The sequence below is a fragment of the Lithobates pipiens genome, unplaced genomic scaffold (genome assembly GCF_037356315.1).
Source record: "Lithobates pipiens isolate NorthernLeopardFrog02 unplaced genomic scaffold, aLitPip1_a1.2 Scaffold_18, whole genome shotgun sequence".
Classification (NCBI taxonomy): Eukaryota; Metazoa; Chordata; class Amphibia; order Anura; family Ranidae; genus Lithobates; species Lithobates pipiens.
In genome coordinates, this window is record NW_027507758.1 from 541532022 (window position 1) to 541559776 (window position 27755).

Below are 27755 nucleotides of genomic sequence, written 5' to 3' on the forward strand. Positions count from 1 at the left end.
AACAACGAGCCACAGATGTGGAAAGAAAACTGACGGGTGGTTGTAACCCTCCCTTGCTCTATTAAAAAGAAAAAGAAAAAAAAATTGGTCTACAGTTCAACAATAAGGGCTCATTTACTTGGGCACCATACAGCATTAGGACCCCTTTCACGCTGAGCCGTGGCCGCATTAGCGCTAAAGCAGTGAGCATTTTAGCTGCACTTTAGTGATGTTTAATCAGGGTGTTTAACCCCCACTAGCTGGGCACTTTTAACCCCCGCTAGCGGCTGAAGAGGGGGTTAAACGTACCCATGTTGTGGCGCTTCCGAAGTACTTTTCAGGCTCTTTGGAAGCGCTGCCAATTCATTTCAATGGGCAGGGTGTTTTGGAAGCTTTGTATACAGCACTCCCAATCCGCTCTAAAGATGCTGCTTGCAGGACTTTTCCTAACGTCCCCCAAGCGCACCGCCCCAGTGTGAAAAGACACACTAAAATGTATTATAAAAAGGAATCCCCTGGGGGAGGATTTTAAAGGCACGTACAACTTGATTGAAAAACAATGAAAAATATTTTATTACATAAAACAAACAAGGAAGTAATATACAATATACATAAAAAAAATATCTCTGGGTACAATTATAAAGACACTGTTAATAACAATGTGCACCACATAGGTTTATAATATAATCCATGTAGGTATAGCCACCCTACGCGCTTCGGAGGTGTAGATACAACATTAACATGGAATCTGTTGAATAACGGAGGACAAGATATTAGAGCGGGAGATGTAAGCGCCCAGATGTAATCCACATATAAACTGACAAAAGAATCCATATAAGCCATGGGAATACCATGGATTTGGGGGTGACAAATAATGAAATAAAAAATGGTCATGTAATAGAGTTGCACAAAATGCTGAAGGCCTCCCTCGCCCTTAAAGGTACAGAATAAAATAATTAGCTTCAAACACTGGCAAAATAGAACGATAATCAATTATTATAGTGCAATATAACTCTACTGCTTAGTTTAACAATAACACAATCATACAACAGTTCATTTAGCAATAACGCCATCAAAATAAATAATAGTACATATTGGATGACTTATATGTAAAAAGCGCAAAAGATGACAAAAAAAGATAGTGGTATAAATATCATAAGTATAAGTAGCTAATTCCCTATTGTTTCCTACCCCCTGAGACGAACCCTTCCAAAAACGGTTTGAACCAAATAGTGTCGTTAAGACCCGGAGACTGAGTAGCTTTCAAGGAGTGAATCCATCTGCAGGAGAATTTTGTTCCAATCTCCCCCCCTGTGGTTTGGGTGAATTCTGTCCAAGATGAGGAATTTGATTTTGGGGAGTTTCCCCCATGGACTAAGGTGGTGTGGCGGCCTAGGGGGAGGTCCGGATCACAGGTGCGCATACTAGTAATATGCCTATATGCACGTTTCCAAAATTCCTGTTTGGTTTTGCCAACGTAAAAACAACTGCACTCACACAGGAGCAAATAAATTACTCTGAATGTGTGGCAGTTGGCAAAGTGTTTTGGGTGAAAGATTTTGCCATTGGGCAAAAGTGGATTTTTTTGTGTCAACATAAATTTGCAGTTATGACATTTACCGCATGTAAAAGTGCCTTTGTATTTGCAGTGTGTAAAACTTGTAGCGTCTCGAAATTCACTTTTCACAAGGGTGTCACCAATGGATGTGGCTTGTTTGAAAGTAAAGGAGGGTTTTGATGTCACAAATTTGCCTAGAGACGCATTTTTCAATCATTTTCTTAACTTGCTCTTGTTGGTTGCTAAATTTAGTTATAATTCTGATATCCTCAGTTTCCTTTTTAGATTTTTTGCGATGTATAAGGTCGATTCTATTGTCAAGGCAAGCTCGTTTGAAGGCGCGCTTCAGGGAGGTATGGGAATAGCCCCGCAAAAGCAATCTCTTGCGGAGCTGATTGGCCTCCTCCCGAAACACGACCTCATTCGAGCAATTACACCTAACTCGAAGGTACTGGCTGTACGGGATGGAATTTATTAGGGGTTTGGGATGAAAGCTTGACACGTAGAGAATAGAGTTGCCTGCAGTTGGCTTCCTAAATAGTTTACTTAACACTTTGCCAGATTCACCCCTGTAAATCTCCACATCAAGGAAGGTGATGCGATCAAGATCAGAGTTCATAGTAAAATGTAGATTAAAGTTATTCTTGTTAATTCTCAGGAGCCACTGTTCTAACGGGTCATGGGGACCGTCCCAGATGATGAAGATGTCGTTGATGTACCGGTACCAACAAAGAATGTGGTCCGAGTACATCGACAAGTCCTCATCATCCAGAACCATTGCCTCCCACTCCCCCAGGTACAGGTTGGCGTAGGATGGGGCATAGCAGGTCCCCATCGCTACCCCCTGCACCTAGAGGAAGTAGGAGCCGTTGAAGGTGAATACATTGTGTTGTAAAATGAAATCTAAAATTGACATGATAAACTCCCCGTATCTCGGGTCGATCTCGGGGTTCTTGGATAGAAAGTGTTGAACAACTGCTATCCCCTTTTATCGTGAGGGATCGAGTTGTAAAGGGATTCTGCATCCACTGCTACAAAGATGGCGTGGTCCAGAATGATTAAGGAATCAATGACTTGAAGAAACTAAAGAGTATCCTTAACAAAGGAAGGCAAGGAGGAAACTTTGCTAGTGTTGTCACTGACAGCCAACGCCTGAGATAATTGGCCTACCAGGGGGGTTGTTTGCATTCTTGTGAATTTTTGGCAAAGCATAAAATACGGGAACACGTGGAAATTTATTTTGAACAAATTCCCAAGTTTGTTGGGTGATAATTTGATTAGAGAAGGCCGAATCAATGATAGCATAAAACTCAAGGGTGTACTTCTTCACAATGTTGGCAGGGACACAACGGTACCAGTCAGTGTTGCTGAGTATTTTAGTGCACATTTCGATGTATGTTGTATTGTCAAGAAGGACAATATTTCCTCCCTTATCTGATGTTTTAATTGTGATATTTTTGTTAAGTGAGAGTTGTTTAAGGGCTATGTGTTCCTGTCTACTGAGGTTGGCTAGGACCTGCGTTTCCGGATTTTTAACGCTTCCAAATCATTGTAGATGAGCTTCAAAAATGCTGCGGCATTAGGGCATGTACTGGGGGCAGGGCAAAAGTCAGATTTCTTCTTAAGATTGGATTTAGTTTACCTTAAAAGGGATATCCTGTGGATCTACTGTGTCCTCCAACAAGGAGGTTAAATCGAGTTGATCAATAAGGTAAATTGGATTATTTTCTTTCAAAAGGGCCACTAATTGGTCCAGTGCTTGTGTTTCTTGGGAGGTGTGTGTAGTATGAACTTCCTTATTGGAGAAAAGTTTCTTTAGAAGTAATTTACGAACAAATAATTGAAGGTCTTTATATACGTCGAATACATCAATATCTTGGGTAGGGCAAAAATTGAGGCCTTTCCTCAGGACGTTAATTTCATCAAAGGGGGGTGATAAGAAGAAAGATTAACTTTGGTTAAATCAGATAATAACTCGCCTGCAAAAACGGCTCTCCTGCAGTCTGTGTGGAAGCCCCAAGTGCTTTCACACTGAGGAGATGCGCTGGCAGGACTTTAAAAAAAAGTCCTGCAAGCAGCATCTTTTGAGTGGTGTATACCGCTCCTCCACCACTCCTGCCCATTGAAATGAATGGGCACCACTGCCGAAGCACCTGCAATGCGATTTGGCAGCTGAGCTTCACGGGCACATTTAACCCCTTCCTGGGCCGCTAGCTGAATTATAAGTGCCCCGCTAAAATGACGGTAAAGCGCTGCTAAAACTGGCAGCGTTTTACCGTCAACGCCTGCTCGCTCCAGTGTGAAAGCAGCCTTAAGACCCCTTTCACACCAGGGTGTTTTGCAGGCGCTATAGCGTTAGAAATAGAGCTTGCAAAACGCCCTAAAGAAGCTGCACCATTGTGTGTAGTGTGAAAGCCCGAGGGCTTTCACACGACAGCGGTGCACTGGCAGGACGTCAGAAAAAAGTCCTGCCAGCAGCTTCTTAGGAGCGGTGTGTTTACCGCTCCTCCACCACTGCGCCCTATTGAAATCAATGGGGCAGCGCTGTAATACTGCCGGAAAAACGCCGCTATTGCGGCGTATTGCTGGCGGGTTTAACCCTTTCGCGGCCGATAGTGGGGGTAAAAGTGCCCCGCTAGCACCCGAAATGCGCCACTAAAAATAGCAGCGTTTTACCACCCACGCTATCGGTGGTGTGGTGTGAAAGGGGTCTTGGTGATACAGAAAATTTCTTATATTAAACAAAACAAACATCCAAACAGTTCACGTGTATGTATAATTTAGAATTATATATATATATATATATATATATATATAAATACACATATAAAAAAACAGGTAATCAAAACTTTTGGATGAAAAAAAATGGGCTAACTTTATTGTTTTTTTTTTTTTTTTTTTTTTTAAATCTGTGTATTTTTTCCCCAAAAAATTGAGTTTGAAAGACCGCTGCGCAAATACCGTGTGACATAATATATTGCAACAACCGCTATTTTATTCCCTAGGATCTCTGCTAAAAAATATATATGTATAAGTTTTGGGGGTTCTAAGTGAATTTCTAGCAGAAAATACTGGATCTTTATTTGTAAGCATCAAGTGTCAAAAAAGATTTAGTCTTTAAATGGTTAAACTGAGAACTTCTACACACAGAGTTCAATTCATTCATTCAAGTGTAAACATTGTATCATTTTGATCTTTTCTTGGCAGACTGCCCAGGAGACAAGTCACTGAAGTCATTTGCAAGTTGCGCTGAATATATCATCGGCCTTTTTTAACAGAACAATCGGCCGATGCCGATTAATTAAAAAACGCCAAATATCGGCTGATATATCGGTCGACCTCTAGTTGAGACTGTACAATTATGGGGGGTGCCCACAAGGATTTGTTCTAAAAAAGAAGGATCATTGGAAATGGTGTCAATAGAAGTAATAGTAATTGGGTTTTGATTTACAGTGCTAGTGTGGGTGTTAGGAGCGGCTTCCGGAACAGCCGCGGAAGGTGTAACCAACTGCCCCGGAAGTGATGTAGATGGAGGTGCAGATTGAGGATGTGTAATCATATAGAGTGTGAGTTTTTTAGCTTGTTGCTTTTCGGTGGAATTGCCGGAATATAAATTAGTACTCGGTGTGGTCTTGGATTTTTGATTAGATTGGGAATGTGAGGGGTGCGACTGATACGAGGAGTTTGATGTAGAACGGGGAAAAGAGGAAGTGTTTCTAATTGGTTGAGTAGAATTAACCGAGGGGTGTGGTAGATTTAATGGGCCTTTACTTAAATTGGGTTTGTTGGAGGTAAAGGTCCATGTATGTATATTATATGTTACTTCCTTGTTTGTTTTATGTAATAAAATATTTTTGATTGTTTTTCAATCAAGTTGTATGTGCCTTTAAAATCCACCCCCACGGGATTCCTTTTTATAAACCATTTTTTCCGGATGTGGCACAACTAATACCGAAATGGGATCAGGAGATCAAGTCGTAGTCAAACATAATAACGAATGGGGATTCATTTTGGATTTTCATATGCAATACAAAGTGGTAGAAGATATCTTCAAGCGGCATTGGCATGTCCTTTTGCTAGATAAAAAACGAAATCCTGCATTTCCATCTCAACCTCAATTTATTTATAGGAAGGCCCCAAATTTCGGTGACAAAATTATAAAAGAAAGTGGTTGACCCCCCGAAACCTCCAACTACTTTTTGGGATCGAAATGGCTTTTTTGCTTGCCGGAGATGCAAAGCTTGCTGAGAAATCTCTAGGCCAGTTAGATCATTATACAATTTTTCCTCTCCATCAAATAATCGAGTGTTCAACATAAAACAGTTTATTACATGTAACAGCACTCACGTTGTATATGCTTTAAAATGCCCTTGTGGGTTGATGTATATTGGAAGGACAAAAAGAAAATTTAGAGTGAGAATCGCTGAACACATTCATAAAATTAAAATTGGATTCAAAGACCATAATGTGTCGTTACATTTCAAACTCAAATATAATATGGACGCCACTGGTCTCCAATTTTGGGGAATTGAACAAATCAAACCCTATTGGAGAGGAATCAATATGGTACGGGAATTGTCAAAACACGAGACTCAATGGATATAATTAGTTGATGTTTTGAGTCCTAGGGGCCTGAATATCGAATTGGACATCAATTGCTTTATAAGTGACACTTAATCAGATTATATCAATTACATGGATGCGCCCCCTGTGGTGGATTAGATCATTTACGCTCTACCATTCATGCATTGTTAGAAGGGGTTGGATACACAGAATTATCTATATAAAGGAAAACCAGAGACGATCCTGTATAAAAGAACCACATCCGAGTACACACAAAGATCAATGATGATCGTAGAGTAGTGTGCATAAAAGTAATTACATAAGAGCAATCATATAAAAAGAATGACACACGTACGGATGGACTTACTATAGACGCTTCTGTGAAATATATACACAGATTTTCATTTGAATTAAAAATCATTTTCCAGTTAAAAATAATTTTTAAACTATAATTTATTTCTTAAACTAAAATCAATTTAGATTTGAATTTGTTCCTCGATTTTTTGATTATAGATGGGTTATTTACTAATCAAAATAAAAGGGCATAATCTATCATGGTGTTAAATCCCCATAATTTCTAAACCAGTTCCGGATTTATTCATTTCATTCTTAAGGTACTGTAATTTTAAATCTTTTTTTTTTAATATATATTTTTTAATGAATTAATTAGTTTTAATTCATTAAATAATAGTGTGCTTGCTCTTACTTTCACAGCGATACCTCACATGTGTGGTGCCATGGGCATAGCATAAGGGGTTGCAGGGGTCACAATGGCAACCCTGTCCCTAGCTCCAGGGGGCCCCAGCAGCCTCCCTGCCATATTATCATATCCTCCACAAAGTCCAGCTCTGATCTGCCATAGGGCCCCACAGCCACGCTCCAGTACTGGGTTTCCATTTTGCCTTCCACAATTGACACCCCTCCAATCTCATTGGCTGTGAAGCATTTCCAGAATGGAGAGGAGCATGAGGTAAGAACAGCCCAGGATGGGTAAGTGTCTGTGCTGTGTGCTGGCAACATGGAATGGTAACCGTGCTTAGCGAGGCAAGAGGAGGAGACTGCTGCTGTCCTATAGCCATGATGGGACCTTCATGTGTCTTCTAGTCACCAGCTGGGATACTCTGTACGCCCCCACTCGGGGATGTCTGCTTACCCCGACTTCCCTGACAACTGGGGAAAAGATATACACCTCCGGGAGGTGACCTTCCCCCAACACCTTCCAAAACTCACAGAGAAACCTTCAGAAATTGCTAAAACAAATCCCTTAACATCTCATCAGGGGGCCCCTGAAGGGCTACTGGCTCCAGATTTCATGTCACATGGCTTTGCCGTCCCAGATCTAAGTTGCACCCCCCCAAAGCCCCCTGACCACCCCACTGCCCTGGATACTATGCCCGGCTGCTGAGCTCCTTTCCCATTACAGCACTCTATACTGCTCCTTCTCCGCAGGGCTGAAATCACATTCCTTTACAACACAGCCAGTTAGCCATGATCTCCACAGGGTGTATCTGCCTACTGCAAATACACTGCCGTTCTGACAGAGAATTTCGCAAGTCAGAAGGACAACATAAAAGCCAGAAACACCCTGTGAAGACTGAGAGACTGCGTGTAAAGGAATGTGATTTCAGACCTGTGTAGTGTGGGGGCCGAGGAACTCTATACAGTGCTGAGATGGGAAAGGAGCAATGTCAAGTGACCTGCCAGGGGTCCCTCTCCTCTGATTCTCCAACGGTAATCACTGTCCTCTCATGTAAAGAGGAACTCAAAACTCTTAAGCCACTTTGGGTATCTTGGCATGCAGTGGGTGTTTCTGCACGCACGGTTGAAGTGGTGGGTGGTAATGAGGGGGGTCCAGGCCAACTTTTGCATCGGGGCCCACAAGCTTCAAGGTATGCCTTGTGTGGTGCGACCGCTATTTACATAAGTATGCAGGACCTACATGCACGTTTACATTTGTGCATGAGCATGGGTGTATGGGGCGCTTACATATTTTTTTTTTTTTTTGGATGAACTTTATTGCTATCACAAGGGATTAACAACATTCATGGTCTGTGACATATCCAGTTTTTAAGCCCATATCTCTCCTTTTGCCTCCAAAGCATGTGATCAAAGCAAGATCAGTTTGATCAGATGCTGTACAAACCAGTAATGGCTTCTAATCAAAACAAAAGTAATGTAACAGAAGAGGGGAAGAAACTCTTTCACAGTGATTGCGATTAGAGCGGTTATATTGGTAGCGGGCTCCCCGATGGGACAGGAGAGCCCGGTAAAGGTGGATAGGGTCCCCCTTGCTCCATCTGTAAAAATGACCGAGAGGCTGTAGAGCCAATTGGACCATTTTTCCCCAAATAGCGAAACACTCAGAGAAAAAGGATAATACCAAGACCATTGTTGTAGCTGCACTGATCCTGATCCTTGCTGAGCTTGAATCCATGTATGACTGGCTTTAGTTTGCCTCTATAGATACCCTGTGCTGTTATTCCAGGTATAACAGGCCCCTGTGCACAAATGGCATCCCACACTGTGTATTTTTGGCCCAGGGATGACATCTAGCACCGTGTGTCACGGGCCCACAGATCAGGTGGCACACCGGATATGGCAATGGTACACTCATGAAAGGAGCATGGGAAAAGGGAAGTCTATTATAAAACATTTTCAGATGGGCATTCCAATCAGGTCCACCTATCAGTTTTTACGGCTGACTTGATTGGAAGGTCCATTCATCCCTATGGACAAGCAGCTGTACACAGACTTGTGTCCATTTACACCCGCCTACCCCTGGGTTCGATCAGGCCCTTAAAAACAAAGCGTAGAGGACTCTCTCTTGAGTTTAAGGTGAAGCAGTTCCTACTGAACTGTCCGAGATTCAAACCATGTATGGGCAGGCTGATTGCACCCAAGCTTATTGATCAATCCACTTGGGTACAACTAGCCTGTTTGATTTTTCATGAGATCATTGCTAGAGGTTAAGCAATAATCACTGTGGCTCTCCCCATGAGGAGAACACAATAGCTCCACGGGATGGATTCCCCCATCAACATCAGTGTTGATGGGGGAATGCACCTATTTTCTTTCCTGCAACCACAGGTTGAAAATCTAACCATCTATGGCTGGCTTAACAGTCATCGGAGTTGCACCTGCTCTGACTAGATGGAGGTTGGAATCAGACCTGTGTTCCGGTGCATTGTGTTTAGAACGAATAAAAGAAAAAAAAATTCTTACACACACTATTTATTTTTATTTCATTTTATTAAATGTTTTTCACAATATAACAATAAAGTATATACATAATTTCTTCTGCCATGATGCACCACAATGCATGGTAGTGCGTTGAACTGCATTGTGTTGAATTGTACTGCATGTGTGTTGGAAGTGCATTTGGTCAATGTGTTGGGGTACCATTGACGATGGATGGCACTGCACCACACTGATGCTTGTAACGTGAATTAAAAAAACATAGGTTGGGGTAATGCACATTTACCACAACACAATGGTGTGATTTTGCACTAAAGCATGGCAGTTCACAGAACCATCCAAAACACAAATTTCCCCAGCATACTTACCAGCTAGCCAGCATAATATAACGAAAAAAAGGCTAAACTGTTTCTGCAATTTACATTGGATGCAAATATATGTGAAGCCGCACTGCCACGTCAAGGCCCCTCTGCAAAGTGCGGTCCCTAACTATAATGTTTCTAAATTGAGAAATATATAGGAAGAAATAAATAGAGTGTCTAAACTAGTTACAATTTTTTTTTAAAAACAGAGGTTTTTGTTATATATTTGCATTCATAAGTGAAGCTACATAGAGCTCCCAGGGATCCCATTGGATCTTCCTTGTGGCTTGTGCTTGGTCACAGTGAGACCTCGTATGATTGGGATTTCTGTGTCCCTCTAATGTAATGTTTCCAGGGTATATGCCTGTTAACCCTCTAAGTCTTAGGTGCTCGCAGTGATACTGGTGTTAGGTTTAGAAAGTCTCTAGCACTCAAAAAGATTATTTCCACTTATTGTGAAAAAATTTCATATTATTCCAGCCACTGTTTTATTGCTGGTTTGATAGTACCAGAAAATAAAAAAAAACTGGCCTCCAACCTCCCCTTATAGCCAGTCCAACACACACCTAAAAAGTATCAGCCTCCCGCCTGCAAAAAAACCCTGTGTCACTCCTGGAGCCTGAACGGCCCACTTTGATGGAGCCAGAACGGGGGTGTCACACTCTCCTGGAGCCTGAAAAGGCCCATTCTTCTGGAGCCAAACTGGCCCATTCTTCTAGAGCCTGAACGGCCCGCTCTGATGGAGCCTGAACAGCCCTCTCTGATGGATCCTGAACGGCCCGCTCTGATGGAGCCTGAACGGCCCGCTCTGATGGAGCCTGAACGGCCCGCTCTGATGGAGCCTGAACGGCACAGTCTGATGGAGCCTGAACGGCCCGCTCTGATGGATCCTGAACGGCACAGTCTGATGGAGCCTGAACCGCCCGCTCTGATGGAGTCTGAACGGGGGTGTCACACTCTGATGGAGCCTGAACGGGGGTGACACATGCTGATGGAGCCTGAACGGGGGTGTCACACGCTGATGGAGCCTGAACGGGGGTGTCACATGCTGATGGAGTCTGAACGGGGGTGTCACACTCTGATGGAGCCTGAAAGGGGGTGTCACACGCTGATGGAGCCTGAAAGGGGGTGTCACACTCTGATGGAGCCTGAAAGGGGGTGTCACACTCTGATGGAGCCTGAACGGGGATGACACGCGCTGATGGAGCCTGAACGGGGGTGTCACACGCTGATGGAGCCTGAACGGGGGTGTCACACGCTGATGGAGCCTGAACGGGGGTGTCACACTCTGATGGAGCCTGAACGGGGGTGTAACACTCTGATGGAGCCTGAACGGGGGTGTCACATTCTCCTGGAGCCTGAAAAGGCCCATTCTTCTGGAGCCAAACTAGCCCATTCTTCTAGAGCCAGAGAAGCCCACTCTTCTGGAGCCTGAATCTCCCAATCGTCTGGAACCTGATCGGCCCAATCCCCTGAAGCCTGAATCTCCCATTCTTCTGAAACCTGATCGGCCCAATCTCCTGGAGCCTGAATCTCGCACTCTGATGGAGCCTGAACTTCGCACTCTGATGGAGCCTGAACTTTGTACTCTGATGGAGCCTGAACTTCGCACTCTGATGGAGCCTGAACTTCGCACTCTGATGGAGCCTGAACCTCGCACTCTGATGGAGCCTGAACCTCGCACTCTGATGGAGCCTGAACCTCGCACTCTGATGGAGCCTGAACCTCGCACTCTGATGGAGCTTGAATGGGGGTGTCGCACTCTGATGGAGCCTGAACCTTGCACTCTGATGGAGCCTGAATGGGGGTGTCGCACTCTGATGGAGCCTGAATGGGGGTGTCGCACTCTGATGAAGCCTGAACGGGGGTGTCGCACTCTGATGGAGCCTGAACGGGGTTGTCGCACTCTTCTTGAGTCTGAACGTGGGCGACACACTTTTCTGGAGTTTGAACAATTTCTTCCAACTTGTTGGCAATCTTCACTCCCAAAAATTCTGCACCTCTCCCATTTAAGTGCAGTCCATCCCTTCCATAGAGCCGGGAAGCGACTGCAAAGTCAGACCAGTTCTCCATGAAGCCAAACTCCTCTTCTCTGCACCAGTTCTTCAGCCACTTGTTAAGCTCTCTAAGCTCCTGCTGCCTTTCTGGTGTGGCTTTAGGTACAGGCAGTATTTCTGAAAATACTGCTTTGGAGGTCCTTTTTTTCAACATAATCCCTATGTCCTTGAAATCATTTTGTAGACTGCTCCATCTTCCTCTAATTTGGTCATTTGTACCAATATGTACCAAGACAGCTGGGTCCTCTCCAGCCCCACGCAACAATCTTTCCATCCGATCTGCAATGTCCCGAACCCGAGCGCCTGGTAAACAACATACTGTTCGTAGTTGAGGGTCTTTGTGACAGATTGCCCTCTCTGTCCCTCTAATAATTGAGTCCCCTACCACCAGTATCTGCCTATTCTTTCTTGTAGCCTTGCCCCCATCTTTACTGGAGGAAATGTTCCCATGGTTCACCTGACATTTTGGTTGAGTCTCAATGTCGGGTACAGTCCCAATATGCACATGACACTCTTCTGGACTTTGCACACGAGCAACACGCTCTTCTGTAGTCTGAGCGGCGGCGGCGCACCCTTTGGGAGTCTGAGCGGCGGCTGCGCACCCTTTTGGAGTCTGAGCGGCGCGCCCATTTGGAGTCTGAGCGGCAGTGGCGCGCCCTTTTGGAGTCTGAGCGGCGGCGGTGCGCCCTTTTGGAGTCTGAGCGGCGGCGGTGCGCCCATTTGGAGTCTGAGCGGCGGCGGCGCGCCCATTTGGAGTCTGAACGGCGGCGGCGCGCCCATTTGGAGTCTGAGCGGTGGCGGCGGCGCGCCCATTTGGAGTCTGAGCGGCGGCGGCACGCCCTTTTGGAGTTTGAGCGGCGGCGGCGGCGCGCCCATTTGGAGTCTGAGCGGCGGCGGCACGCCCATTTGAAGTCTGAGCGGCGGCGGCGCACCCATTTCGAGTCTGAGCGGCGGCGGCGCGCCCATTTGAAGTCTGAGCGGCGGCGGCGCGCCCATTTCGAGTCTGAGCGGCGGCGGCGCGCCCATTTCGCGTCTGAGCGGCGGTGGTGTGCCCATTTGGAGTCTGAGCGGCAGTGGCGCGCCCATTTGGAGTCTGAGCGGCGGCGGCGCGCCCATTTGGAGTCTGAGCGGCGGCGGCGCGCCCATTTGGAGTCTGAGCGGCGGCGCGCCCATTTGGAGTCTGAGCGGCGGCGGCGCGCCCTTTTGGAGTCTGAGCGGCGGCGGCGCGCCCATTTCGAGTCTGAGCGGCGGCGGCGCGCCCATTTGAAGTCTGAGCGGCGGCGGCGCGCCCATTTGGAGTCTGAGCGGCGGCGGCGCGCCCATTTCGAGTCTGAGCAGCGGCGGCGTGCCCTCTTTTAGTCTGAGCGGCGGCGGCGCGCCCATTTCGAGTCTGAGCGGCGGCGGCGCGCCCATTTGAAGTCTGAGCGGCGGAGGCGCACCCTTTTGGAGTCTGAGCGGCGGCGACGCGCCCTTCTGGAATCTGAGCGGCAGCGGCGCGCCCTTTTGGAGTCTGAGCGGCGGCGACGCTCCCTTTTGGAGTCTGAGCGGCGGCGGCGCGCCCTTCTGGAATCTGGGCGGCGGCGGCGGCTCGCCCTTCTGGAATCTGAGCGGCAGCGGCTCGCCCTTCTGGAGTCTGAGCGGCGGCGGCACGCTCTTCTGTAGTCTGAGCGGCGGCGGCACGCTCTTCTGTAGTCTGAGAGGCGGCGGCGCTCTCTTCTGGAGTCTGAGAGGCGGCGGCGCTCTCTTCTGGAGTCTGAGCGGCGGCGGCACGCTCTTTTGCAGTCTGAGCGGCGGCGGCGCGCTCTTCTGCAGTCTGAGCGGCGGCGGCGCGCTCTTCTGTAGTCTGAGCGGCGGTGGCACGCTCTTCTGTAGTCTGAGAGGCGGCGGCGCTCTCTTCTGGAGTCTGAGCGGCGGCGGCACGCTCTTTTGCAGTCTGAGCAGCGGTGGCGCGCTCTTCTGGAGCCTGAGCGGCGGCGGCGCGCTCTTCTGGAGCCTGAGCGGCGGCGGCGCTCTCTTCTGGAGTCTGAGCGGCGGCGGCACGCTCTTCTGGAGTCTGAGCGGCGGCGGCGCGCTCTTCTGCAGTCTGAGCGGCGGCGGCGCGCTCTTCTGCAGTCTGAATGTGGACGAAACTTTCTTCTGCAGTCTGAATGTCCCTTTCAATACTGCTCACTGTGGCAGGCCTGCCGTGTGAGCTGTGTCTGCAGTAGATCTCGCCTTCATCTGCAATAAAACCAGAGGAATTTGATTTAGCATCTTTACCTACATTTCATATATTTTTCTTTATACAACATCAAATTATGAAGAAAAAAATTCAAAGCTCCACTTCCAGGGAGAAATAGTAAACCCGACATGACAGTGACATAGGAAAAACTGCTATTGGCTTTTGTATAAAAATGCTGATTGCCTGGCAGTTATGCTGACCCACTAAAATTCCATGATTGGAAGTTTGGAAGCCAACAACAAGTATTTTTAGCAGTATAATAAAAAAGCATTTCCCAAACATAGGTAATTGCTGTGGGCACATTGTGTGGGCTGCTAAGCAATTACATGGTGTTGATCACGTGGTGGAGTGTCGGATCATTTTATCAACTGAATATCTATCATAGAGATACTACCCAATATTAATATCACAACTTATAGACTCTCTCTGTTTTTTCATATTTATTGTTTGCACATTGCTACTTACTGGGTGTGTAATATATATGTGTATTGTTTATGTTATCACATTACCTAGCGCCACTATTTACTTTTAACCTATGTTTGGTAGATGCTGTTTTATTATAGCATTTCTTTTAAAGTGGCTGCTCTATATGTATCAGGTTTGTCTTTGGCGCAGTGATAAGATCTTAGGTAGCGGCTCATTGTGATCTGGTTGTGTATTATTTTTAGCAGTATGATGTTGCACTTTCATGGGCAGGTCAAAGGAAATTGTGACAGGAAGTAGTGGTGCCACCTGCCTGGCTGTACATTGTGGCAGGGGTTTGTGAAACATCAGACCAGCTAAGCAGGGGCTTTGTTGAGTGGCAGTTTTGTCAAGAAAGTGTGTCATTATCAGCCCTGAGATCAGAACACCACAGCAGCAAATGGAACTCCCTACATCTGAAAGAAATCTGGAGACATAAAAGAAATACTTTCCCTGGCCCCATTAGTTCAGCGGGGAGGGGAGTGTGTGTTTGTGTGTTGGGGGGCACTGCAGAAAGGAGACAATTTCTTCACATTCAGGCTGAGAGCTCTGCTGTTTCTTATAATTGAGATAAAATCCCAGCCTCTTTTATATCAATCTACCGGATTCCTCTGTTGAATTTATATACAAGAGGCTGGGATTGAAGAATCGGCTCCGGTGAGGACAGCTGTGGATGTTTGGACAGGTAAGTGTCTCTATATTAAAAGTTAGCAGCTATAGTATTTGTAGCTGCTGACTTAAAAATGTTTTGGGGTAGACTGGAGCGCCTCTTTAAAGTCCCACACCTTGCAAAACCTTGGGATCAGTGGACATGCGTCCTACAAGTGTGTTTTTTTTATTTTCTTTAGCCATGACAATTTCAGTTTTCTTATATGGGTTCAATTAAAGTGCTTATAAAGGCAGAGGGATTTTATCTTGCTGCATTTCTAAAAAAATAAAAAATAAATGTATGCATGCATCTCCCCCCCAGCCCCCCGCCCCCCTAGGCTCTCTTGCTCCTCACTGGCTCAGTAAAAAAAAAGAAATAATAATAATAGGCCAAAAAAGCCAATGCTGTAAAAAAAACACACTATTGCAAAAATGTTGAAAAACTCACTGCAAAGCTACTGCCATTTTTATAACATTATTATAACGTCCGGTGTGCATGAGGAAGCTTTACCATCACTGTAATGTATGGCATTGGTTTAACCACTTAAGCCCTGGACCAATTGTCAGCCTAAGGACCAGAGGTCTTTTTACAATTTTGCACTGCACTGCTTTAACTGGCAATTGCACGGTCATGCAATGTTGTACCCAAACAAAATTTGCGTCCTTTTCTTGCCACAAATAGAGCTTTCTTTTGATGGTATTTGATTGCCTCTGCGATTTTTATTTTTTACGATATAAATGGAAAAAGACTGAAAATTTTGAAAGAAAAAAAGATATTTTCTACTTTTTGTTATAAGAAAAATCGAATAAACTCAATTTCAGTCATACATTTAGGCCAAAATGTATTCAGCCCCATGTCTTTAGTAAAAAAAAGTCATTAAGCGTATATTTATTGGTTTGTGCAAAAGTTATAGCGTCTACAAACTAGAGTACATTTTCTGGAATTTACACAGCTTTTAATTTATGACTGCCTATCTCATTTCTTGAGGTGCTAAAATGGCAGGGCAGTACAACCCCCCCCATGACCCCATTTTGGAAAGTTGAAACCCCAAGAAAATTGCTGAGGGGCATGTTGAGACCATTGAATATTTTATTTTTTTTGTCCCAAGTGATTGAATAATGACACAAAAAAAAAAGTTTGCAAAAAGTTGTCACTAAATGATATATTGCTCACAATGCCATAGTTATATGTGGAATTTCACCCCAAAATATATTCTGCTGCTTCTCCTGAGTACGGGGATACCACATATGTGGGACTTTTTGGGAGCCTAGCCGCGTACGGGACCCCGAAAACCAATCACCGCCTTCAGGATTTCTAAGGGTGCAAATTTTTGATTTCACTCCTCACTACCTATCACAGTTTCGAAGGCCATAAAATGCCAAAATAGCACAAAACCCCCCCAAATGACCCCATTTTGGAAAGTAGACACCCCAAGCTATTTAATGAGAGGCATGTTGAGTCCATGAAATATTTTATATTTTGCCACAAGTTGCGGGAATATTACAAACTTTTTTTTGTGCACGAAGTTGTCACTAAATGATATATTGCTCACACATGCTATGGGCATAAGTGAAATTACACCCCAAAATAAATTCTGCTGGGGATACCACATGTGGGGGATACCACATGTGGGGGACTTTGTGGGAGCCTAGCCGTGTACCGTAAAACGCTTCCAAAAAAAACTGTTAGCGATGGCAGGGATCAGGCCTGACTCTGCAAACGCTGCAGTTATGTGTTTAGTGTTTTGTAAGTGACAGTGATCAATCGATACTGCACTTGGGTGGGCTGGGCGGAGGGGCAAAACGCAGGTGCTAGCAGGTATCTGGGCTGGTCCCGCTAACAATGCTTTTTTTGTCGATTTGTGTGCCTATGTGTACCTACGTGTCAGTGTAGTGATTGGTGCACACTTACTATGTCCTCTCCTCGCAGTCCGGTCAAAAAGACCGCCCCGAGGAGAGTGAAATCGTAAACACAGGGAGGGGAAGCTTCTCATTCGCCAGGAGCGATGGAGAGGGGATGGCCAGAAACCAACGGCCATCCCCTCATCCTGGATCGCTCCTGAAGCGAAACGGACCGCCGCAGCCAGTGGGAGGGGGTCCGATCGGACCCCCCACACGCTGTAAGGCAGGCATGTACGGGTATGTGCTTGTGCCCATACATGCCATTCTTCCGACGTATAATTACATGCGGTGGTCCTAAAGTGGTTAATTATCTGCGTCTTGTAGAACGACTCCTATTGTAAATGAAAATATATTCTCCGCCTACAATGGCTTGCTACAGTTTCTGTGGAATATTTTTTTGACATTTTGGGAACTATGTATATGTGTTATGTAGGTAACAAGGGGTTAAACATGTATGTGGGGGTCTTTTCTTCCCATATTATAAATCTCTGCCATCTTGCTGGGTGGCATTGAGGTCATCAGTCCAGCCTGTAATAAGTAGCATGCAAGGCTTGTTCAAAAAAAAAAGGCAGTTAGTAGGTGACAGTTGGAAAAAGAGGGGGGGGGGGGGACTTGGCTCGGGGTAAACATATCTAAAAATAGCTGCTTTCTCCTCTTTAAAATAAATCCTCAGACTGGTGTTTACAAGACAAAAGACAGCAATGTCTATGGCCAGCCCTATACATGTGTACATAGGTTTAGTCTACTGAAAATTTTAAAAAGGGATTGAAGACTTTTCTTTTTAGCAAATGTTTTTGAATTAAGTTATTTGTCTGTTTTTTTATTGTAACTGTGTAGCACTTTGAGGTCTTTTGATGGAAAGTGCATTATAAATAACATTTATTATTATTATTATTATTATTATTATTATATGGGGGTGCCACTGTCATCAATGGGAGGAAAAAGAACCCAATGAAAGTATTTTGTATTTATCAATATCCATGAAACTTACCAGCCCTGCGTTTTTTGTCCCAGCGTGGTCCATTGGCTTTACAGCCGGCATCAAAACATCCGATAACGGATCTGAAACAGCGACGTACAAATCGCACTGCCCTCCGCATTTTGGTGGGCTTCTTGAATAGGGGATCTGCAAGCTGTATATTGATCTCTCCTTCCATAGCTGGGCTTCCTTTGGTTGGTTTCTCAATATTGTTTTGAGAAACAATCTGTTTACTTGTAATTTGTCTCATTATGAAGAATAATAAGACACGCTTTAAGTCTGAGAAATTGCAATAAAACTGAATCGAATAAATCCAAATCCAATCAAACAGCAAGAGAAAGCTGGACAGAGATGTCTTCACTGTACAGCAAACAACTGACTTCTGATGCCAGAGGAGCCCAGAGCAGCCTTATATTAGAGCAGGTGATGACATCATAGAGGTTTTTTTTTCAACTGACGATTTTTCTTAACGGCTTTTGTTGCCATGGTTACCAACGCTTCCTATACACAGTGATGGGCTGTGGGGGAGAGCACAGACACACCAATAGAGGACTATGATGGGGCAGTATTAATGGTAGCAATATGATGGTGCAGTTTTGATGGTGGCAATAGGAGGAGGCAATTTTAATGGGGCAGTTTTTTTTATATGTATAGAGGACTGTGAAACTGGATTAAAGTTATTATTATAAAGCCCTCTATTTTAAGGCATAGTGATAGGTTGAGTGGTCAGAGTTGATATTGATTATGTATATGTCGACACACGAAAGAAAATAAAAAGAAAAAATCCTGTTTTTCTTCAACGGTGACTAAAAAAAGTCGAAGTGAGGGTGTAGTGTATCTTCTAGAATGTCCTTGCCACATTCAATACATGGGAAGAACAAAAAGAGAACTCTGGAAGAGATTAAGAGAGCATGTTGAAAATATTAAAAAGGGTTTTGATAAATATAACCCTCGAGACACTATGCGAAGTTTCATAAAAAAGACCCCTCATCTTTATTAATTTGTGGTATTCAAAAATACAAGCCCCATTGGAGAGGTGATAATAAAATTATTAGGATTAGCCAAGCTGAATCCTGATGGATTCATGAATTATGCACTTTACCAGCTTTTGGACATAACGTTGACTTTGATCTTAATTGTTTTATTTCTAATTATTAATTCAAGATTTTTGGGCATTTTATTAATATTAATGAATTTTTTATATTTTTCTATATCCACTTATATATATATATAGATAGCATTGGGGTTAGATGTACTTCACTGATGAGGGGTTTTGTCCTCTCCCCCCTCCCCCTACTTCTTTTTTTTTTTTTTTTCGGTATTAATTTCCCAATTGATTGGTCCAGTCAAAACCAACGTTATGGCCAGTTATGAGATAGTTAAAATATAGCTATGGTATAGTTGTACTTTTTATCATAATATTGCTATGTATTTGAATGACTAGATGAACACAGTTAGCATTGCCTGTATAAAATGATGTAGTATGGCATTTAACCACAAGATGGCAGTGTCTGTGGAGCGATATATTTAGAATGTTATTTTACACTTATTTATGTGGAGAAAGTTATAACAATTACTTTGTAATTTTAGTAATGTTATTAGTAGATGTGGAAGTAATTTGAATATGCTTTTATTTTCAAGTTGTATCAGGAAGCTAGTAGTATTAAGGTATGGGGTGGTTGTTGTTTTGAGTTGCTATAGCCGCCCGCCCTATTTAAACTTCATCAACACCTGACTCCTTGACCCTTTGAAAAAGTCACGTGTCTGTGACGCAACGTGTCAGGGAGGAGCCAGGTGTCACGATCGTCACTTCCGGTCGCGGCTGAGACCGAAAGTTCCCTTTTTTACAAGCGCAAGATTTTCCGTTTTTTAATGTGAGTGGATATTTTACATTATTTTATTAAAGTTTACATTTCTACACATGAGAGTCCCCTTTCTTTCCCCCATGATCGTTGGTATTTTGGATTTTATTGTGAGGCTGAACGAATCATCTATAAGGAGCCAAATCAGCAATTTCCCCTACAAGTGTGTTGGACCCTGAGGGGTCTTGTATTGAGGTGAGAGGCTGGGGGAAACGGGGGGTGCTCTGGTGGAGCACTGAAGGTGGACTGTCTCTCTCTTTTTGTGAAGCATGTCTGCATCTGTGACAACACTGCATGACTATTAGATATACTGTCACATTTGGATATCGAGCTACTGAATAGCACTGGAACATTTGTTTGAACACTTGTATTTGCACATGGACTTTTTTATTTTTATGTTTTTCTTCTTCTTTTTTAGCCATTTTTGTATTGTGATTCAGTCACATATTGTTTGCGATATTTGCACATTTCATGTCATTTGGATGTATCACTTTTTATATATGTGATTTTGCACTTTTTAAATATTATACACTACTGTGTTTTGCACGTTTATGGATGCACAGTGTTTTTACATTTGCACATTTATGTACGTATTTATTACAGTTATTGATTTGTGTCACATAATAGGTGGTGTATTTTAAAAGGCAGCGCTACATACCTTTTTTTACATATATATATTTATATTTATTAACCACATGCCCTCTGGAATCTATGATTTACTCCCCTTCATGACCAGATCATGTTTTGCAATACGGCACTGCACTACTTATTTTAACTGACAATTGCGTGGTCATGCAACGCTGTATGCAAATAAAATGTATGTCTTTTTTTGCCACATAAATAGAGCTTTCTTTTGGTGGGATTTGATCAACTCTGCAGTTTTACATTTTTTTGCACTATATACAAAAAGAGACTAAATGAAGGAAAACAGCAGAGCTTCCTCTCATTTCAGAGCTTCCCCTTAAATCTAGAACAAGTGGACTTGCAGGGCACAGTATATTTGCCATTAATAAATCAACCTCATTGTGTCTACAATAAAATTTCTGCCTGCTCTTATTTTTTTTTAAAGAGAAGTTCCAGCCTGTATAAATAAAAAAAAATGAAAAGTCAGGAACAGGGTTGCCATCCTCCTACAGTATTTTTTACTGACAAAACATGGAAAATTTACTGGCGGAGCACATTTTTTACTGGCATAAGAAATTACAGAACTCCTATTGAAAACTAAAACAGTGCATATTTGAACAGTATAAACATATATGAAAACACTGACAATACCTATACCAAAGTCATTTGTTTGATTTACACTTATAAAGTCAACACAGCATGAAAATATCAGCCCCTGATATATAGGCCTCTTTCACGCGACTGATACGCTCAAGTCCGCCTTTTTTCAGGTGGACCTGAACGGATGCTCCATAGAGGTCTATGGAGCGTCGGATGTCAGCGGTGACATGTCCGCTGACGTCCGACCCGCTCCGATCCGAAAAAGTCTGAGGATCGGATCGGGTGACGATGGACTCTGCGGTCCGTCCTCATCCGATCCCCTATAGGGGAGAGCGGTGCTCGGACAGGTCCGTCCCTGCATGGTGTGCAGAGACAAACCTGTCCTCTGCCTGCTCAGTGGGGATCGACAGAGCGATCCCCGCTGAGCAAGCGGATGTCCACGGGGCAGATCAGCGCGGATCCTTTCCGTGTGAAAGAGCCGTTACTGGTAGTTATAAAAAAATCACAGATTTTTACAAACTGTCAGTAAATTTACTGGCGTTTGACAACCCTAGTCAGGAGCTACAAATAGTGTAGCTCATGAATGTTAACCACTTAAGCCCCAGACCACTTTTTGCGATTCGACACTGCGTCTCTTTAACTGACAATTGTGCGGTCGTGCGACATGGCTCCCAAACAAAATTGACGTACTTTTTTCCCCACAAATAGAGATTTCTTTTGGTGGTATTTGATCACCTCTGTGGTTTTTATTTTTTGCGCTATAAACAAAAAAAGAGCAACAATTTTGAAAAAAAAGCATTATATTTTACATTTTGTTATAATATAAAAAATATTTTTTTTCCTCAGTTTAGGCCAATATGTATTCTTCTACATATTTTTGATAAAGAAAATCACAATAAGTGTTAACTAATTGGTTTGCGCAAAAGTTATAGCGTTTACAAAATAGGGGACAGTTTTGTGGCATTTTTTTAAATAATTTTTTTTTTGTTTACTAGTAATGGCGTGGATCAGCGATTTTCATCGTGACTGTGACATTACAGCAGACACATTGGACATTTTTGACACCATTGTCATTTATACAGCAATCAGTGCTATACAAATGCACTGATTCCTGTCTAAATGACACTGACAGTGAAGGGGTTAATAGCTAGGTGGCAGTGTAGAGGTTAAGTGTGTCCTGGGGCGAGTTTCTAACTGTGGGGCGGTGTGGCTGTGTGTGACACGTCACTGATCACTCCTCCCGATCACTAGGCAGAACAGGTAGATGCTTGTTTACATTAGCATCTCCCAGTTCTTCCTTCCCGTGAGACTATCGCGGGTATCCCCGCGGTGATCGAGTCCACGGGACTTGTGATCCGACTCACAGAGGTCTCAGCCAGCATGCACGCGATGGCGGCATGCACATGATGGCGTGGCCCCAAATTTAAAGGGACGTACAGGTATGCCCATTTGCCCATCCATGCCATTCTGCCAAAGTACATCAGCATGCGCCAGTTGGGAAGTGGTTAATATAAGGATACTTACCTGTAGTGGTATCCCGTGATGTCGGCACCCCTAGCCGATTTGTCCATCAGCTTTGGGTGCAGGAGCGGCATCCTTATAAGGGAAATAGGAAGTGAAGCCCTGCGGCTTCCCAGCCTGTTTCCTACTGTGCATGTGTGAGTTGCGCTGCCCTTATTGAAAGGTCCCACTCTCTTCTAGGACTTGTGTCTCCCAGAAGACAGCAGGGGGCGTAAAATTCAGTAGATCAACGCAATCAATGTGCAGCGATCTTATCCGGGAAGAGGGAGCGGGTACCTGGTTTTGACAAAAAGTGCCAAATATGGCAGTGGGGGTGGGGGGGGGGCTGGTGTGAACAAGCAGAGCTTCCACTTTTGGGCTGAGCTCCACTTTAGACTTCAGTTCCAGTTTTAATTTGAGTATCGCTTAGGCTGACTTCACATTTGCGTGTCTGTTGTTTCCTGTGTTCTTTTGTTATTACCTTGGACAGGTATGTTTGTCATGCGTTGACGTGTGCTGAAACTCCCATGAAAAGCTCATGAAAAGCATCAGTGGATTGAAAACTCGGAATGTTTTCAGCCAATGCGTGTCAAGGCACTGCACAGATCTGAATTGGCAGAATCCTGGCTTGTTTACACTCGTGTTGCTCTCTGAAGAGCGATCAGTATTGGATTGATCTTTGGAGGGTGTTTAACAGGTGTTGAGGAGGCATTATGTTGCCTGTTTTACCCCCTAAAAACCCCACCACCCCATTCAGTTGATTGAGTCTCATCTGTCAGTCGCTGTTGGCCGCCATGAGCGACAGTGCGGATAAATTTGGTTGCGCCGCAGTGGAAAGCATTGTGGCCATATGTACACCCCAATCCATTGCCTTTGCAGGTAGTAACGCTGCTCAGGTGTGTGTGTTTACAGTCCCCTAAATTCAAAGTGTAAATTTGCATTGCAAGCAGGGGGAAATAGTCCCCATCAACTCAAAACAACATGTCCATCTAAAGTCTAGAACACACTACTCATTTTTTCTTTCAGGGCTGAACAAAAAAAAACTGACAGCTCCAGAGGAGCCGATGTACTAACTAAGAGATGTTAGTACAGCTATCTCCCCTACTGTGCTATTGTGTTCTGACAGGGGGGACTGCCATGTCCCTTTAATAGAAGCTGGCCGCCTTCTGTTGGCTGCAGCACACGGGCAGAGCGTCTGGCGGTTTCTAGTGGACCAAGCGATGCTGCCCACCATTCAGCCCATGTGTACGGGCATTAGACTCTTCTGTCTTACAGGGTGATGGTACATTATTATTATTATTATAATTATTATTATAATACATATTATTATATATATTTATATATATGAGATCTTGTACAATATATATAGTACATGATCTCACTGCAGAGTTGTCACGTTATAGGAAGTAGAAAAATATATGATCAATTGACAGGATCAACAGGTAACAGAAATACAATATATTGTCAAAAGTATTGTGACAGCTGCCTTTACACGCACATTAACTTGTTTTTTTTTTTGTTTTGTTTTTTCAAATAGCAATTTTTATTAGTCGTCATTGATTTTCAACAAAGGTAAAAAGCGTAACGTGAACGTACATGAACAAAAGCAAAATGTACACGACGGAAGTCCATTTAAGGTAGGAGCAAAATACAACAACCATAGTCATTGATACTACCGAAAATGTTACCGCACATCAACTTTAATGGCCTCCCAGTCTAAGGCTGGATTCACACCTACGCATTTTTATGTGCTTTTTGCATTTTGCTGATTTGCACTACAGATCGTGTTCCATAGGAAACCATGTTATTTGGACTCTAGGGCAAATCTGCAAAATGCAAAAAGCACTAAAACTGTATAGGTGTGAATCCAGCCTTAGTCTGCAGGGTTCAGTATTGGGTTGGCCCACCCTTTGCAGTTATAACAGCTTCAACTCTTCTGGGAAGGCTGTCCACAAGGTTTAGGTGTGTGTCTATGGAAATGTTGGACCATTCTTCCAGAAGTGCGTTTGTGAGGTCAGGCACTGATGTTGGACGAGAAGGCCTGGAGTGCAGTCTCACCTCTAATATATCCCAAAGGTGTTCTATCGGGTTGAGGTCAGGACTCTGTGTAGTCCAGTCAAGTTCCTCCACCCCAAACTCACTCATGCATGTCTTTATGGACCTTGCTTTTTGCACTGGTCCAAATCATTTGGTAGAGGTGGGGGTTATGGTGTGGTTTTTTTTTCAGGAGTTGGGATTGGCCTCTTAGTTCCAGTGAAGGAATCTCTTAAGGCGTGAGCATACCAAAACATTTTGGACAGTTTCTGCTCCCAGCTTTGTGGGAACAGTTTGAGGATGGCCCTTTCCTGTTCCAACTTGTCTGTGCACCAGTGCACAAACTTGACTGGCCTGCACAGAGTCCTGACCTCAACCTGATAGAACACCTTTGGGATGAATTAGAGTGGAGACTGCGAGCCAGGCCTTCTCATCCAACATCAGTGCCTGACCTCACAAATGCTCTTCTGGAAAAATGGTCAAACATTCCCATAGACACACTTCTAAACCTTGTGCTCAGCCTTCCCAGAAGACTTGAAGCTGTTATAGCTGCAAAGGGTGGGCAATGCAATACTGAACCCTACGGACTAAGACTGGGATGTCATTAAATGTCATGTGTGTGTAAAGGCAGGCGCCCCAATGCCTTTACACACAGTTTATTCTGGGAACTCAGAAACAAATGCTGTTAATTCTGGAAATAGACGGCATCATGTATAGCATTTTTTATTTCAGTCATAGTTTCATTCATAGCTTTTACAAAGAAAACATTCTGACTGGGTTCTCTCTCCCTAACGAGCATACGTGTCATCACTCCATTAATTCCTATAGATGATCTGTACAGTACTCTTGGTAGCCACCAGTCACCCAGCAGAGTAGGAATCAGGGTGGATATAAATAAATGATTTTATTTTTTTATCTGATTTTTTTTTTTGATTTTTTTTTATCAATTTTTTTAATAAAATGCTTTTGGGGTAAAAATCTATCTAAAGATAAATTTCTATTTAGGATGCATTAATAATTTAGTTTATTCAGCATGAAATGGAGCTTAGTTATGTAACATGAGGCTGTATATTCTGCAATATTTACATTTTTTGATAAACTCATTCAATGAATCCAAGCTCTGCAAGCTGAGATAACAGGCACTGCATTGATGTATTCACAGTAACCAGGCGATAAAACAAAATTCAGGAATATTCCTTTATCCCATTATTTTGCAAATCTATGTACACTACAAACTGTATGATTGAATAGGCTCAGATATCACTGTTTTACTAACCTGACAGCTTATTATTCTAAATAAGAAACCTTCATTTTGTTTGCAAATATTAAAGATTCTAACTACCAATAAGTCCTTACGTTTAAAGAGCACCTGTCACTTCAGATCCATCATGGCAGCACTTGTTAGCGGGCATCCACTCACCTGCTACCACCACGTCCCTCACCTTGTTGTGTCACTGCCACATCACCAGCTGTCCCATTAAAGTGAATGGGACTGTCGGTGAGTCAACAGCGGGTCAGAGGAGGAGCCACTGCGGGACAGAGATGACAGTTGCTGTTTAACCACTTGAGATCCGTGCTATGGCTGAATGACGGCCACAGTGAATTCAAATCCACCCTGGTAGGAATCATCCATAGTAATGAATAGGGCCCCTGGGTGCATGCATGGTAGGAAGAGGACCTGGATGAGACACTTTCCTTGCAAAGGCTCTGTAGTGCCAATCAGGACTTACCAATGAGGACCATGGAAGTCGGAAGAATGGAAATTTACTAGGAAGACTGCAATTAATGAGATGGTTCTAAAGTTGTCCTTTAAGCAGGAAGTCTGAGCAACAAATAGTTTTCTGTGTTCTTTCTTTTTTATGTATTCTTTATTAAGGCCCCAATCAAATCTGATTACGTAGATTCATGCAGATTTATCCTATTCAAATTCAATGGGTGTGTCTGAATATGCGCTGCACAAGTATTTATGTGCATTTTTCAAGCATTTCTCTGCCTAACAACTAGGCTCCTTCTCCTCCTCCTGAAGCTTATAATACATATAAAAAATGCTTCAAAAACGTGTATATATGCGTTAAAACATACCAAAAATTCACTGGCAAATCTCTGGCAAAAATACGCTCTGCTCAGGTGTGAATGCAGCCTTGATGTATAATTAAAGACTTTTTTTTTTTTTTTGGATAGTGTGGAGAGCAGGCATGTACCGGCCATCGGGACTACTGGGAGTTTCCCGGTGGGCCGATGGCTCAGTGGGCCACTCTGATGTAAGGGGGCTGGTGATGGGACACTCTGATGTAAGGGGGCTGGTAATGGGACACTTTGATGTAAGGGGGTGCTGATGGAACACTCTGATGTAAGGGGGCTGCTGATGGGACACTCTGATGTTAGGGTGTGCTGATGGGACACTCTGATGTAAGGGGGCTGGTAATGGGACACTCTGATGTAAGGGGGTGCTGATGGGACACTCTGATGTAAGGGGGTGCTGATGGGACACTCTGATGTAAGGGGGTGCTGATGGGACTCTCTGATGTAAGGGGGTGCTGATGGGACTCTCTGATGTAAGGGGGTGCTGATGGGACTCTCTGATGTTAGGGAGTGCTGATGGGACACTCTGATGTAAGGGGGCTGGTGATGGGACACTCTGATGTAAGGGGGCTGCTGATGGGACACTCTGATGTAAGGGGGCTGCTGATGGGACACTCTGATGTATGGAGGTGCTGTTAATGGGACACTCTGATGTAAGGGGGCTGGTAATGGGACACTCTTATGTAAGGGGGCTGGTGATGGGACTCTCTGATGTTAGGGGGTGCTGATGGGACACTCTGATGTAAGGGGGTGCTGATGGGACACTCTGATGTTAGGGAGTGCTGATGGGCCACTCTGATGTAAGGGGGCTGGTGATGGGCCACTCTGATGTAAGGGGGCTGGTGATGGGACACTCTGATGTAAGGGGGGTGCTGATGGGACACTCTGATGTAAGGGGGCTGCTGATGGGACACTCTGATGTAAGGGGGCTGCTGATGGGACACTCTGATGTAAGGGGGCTGCTGATGGGACACTCTGATGTATGGAGGTGCTGGTAATGGGACACTCTGATGTAAGGGGGGTGGTAATGGGACACTCTGATGTAAGGGGGCTGGTAATGGGACACTCTGATGTAAGGGGGTGCTGATGGGACACTCTGATGTAAGGGGGCTGCTGATGGGACACTC

The 27755-nt window shown here is 44.1% G+C and overlaps 1 protein-coding gene across 4 annotated transcripts in view; it reads left to right on the forward strand.

The window, feature by feature from the left end:
• The window catches only part of LOC143988917 (b(0,+)-type amino acid transporter 1-like), a 401901-nt gene that overhangs the window by 62164 nt on the left and 311982 nt on the right, over positions 1 to 27755 (forward strand). For 3 of the 4 annotated variants that reach the window (XM_077488835.1, XM_077488836.1, XM_077488837.1), the window contains one exon: positions 24050 to 24149. The gene's annotated coding sequence lies outside the window, so the exon portion shown is untranslated. Of the gene's footprint in view, positions 1 to 14951; positions 15083 to 24049; positions 24150 to 27755 lie in introns of those variants that run through there. The other variant, XM_077488838.1, reaches the window with a different exon arrangement.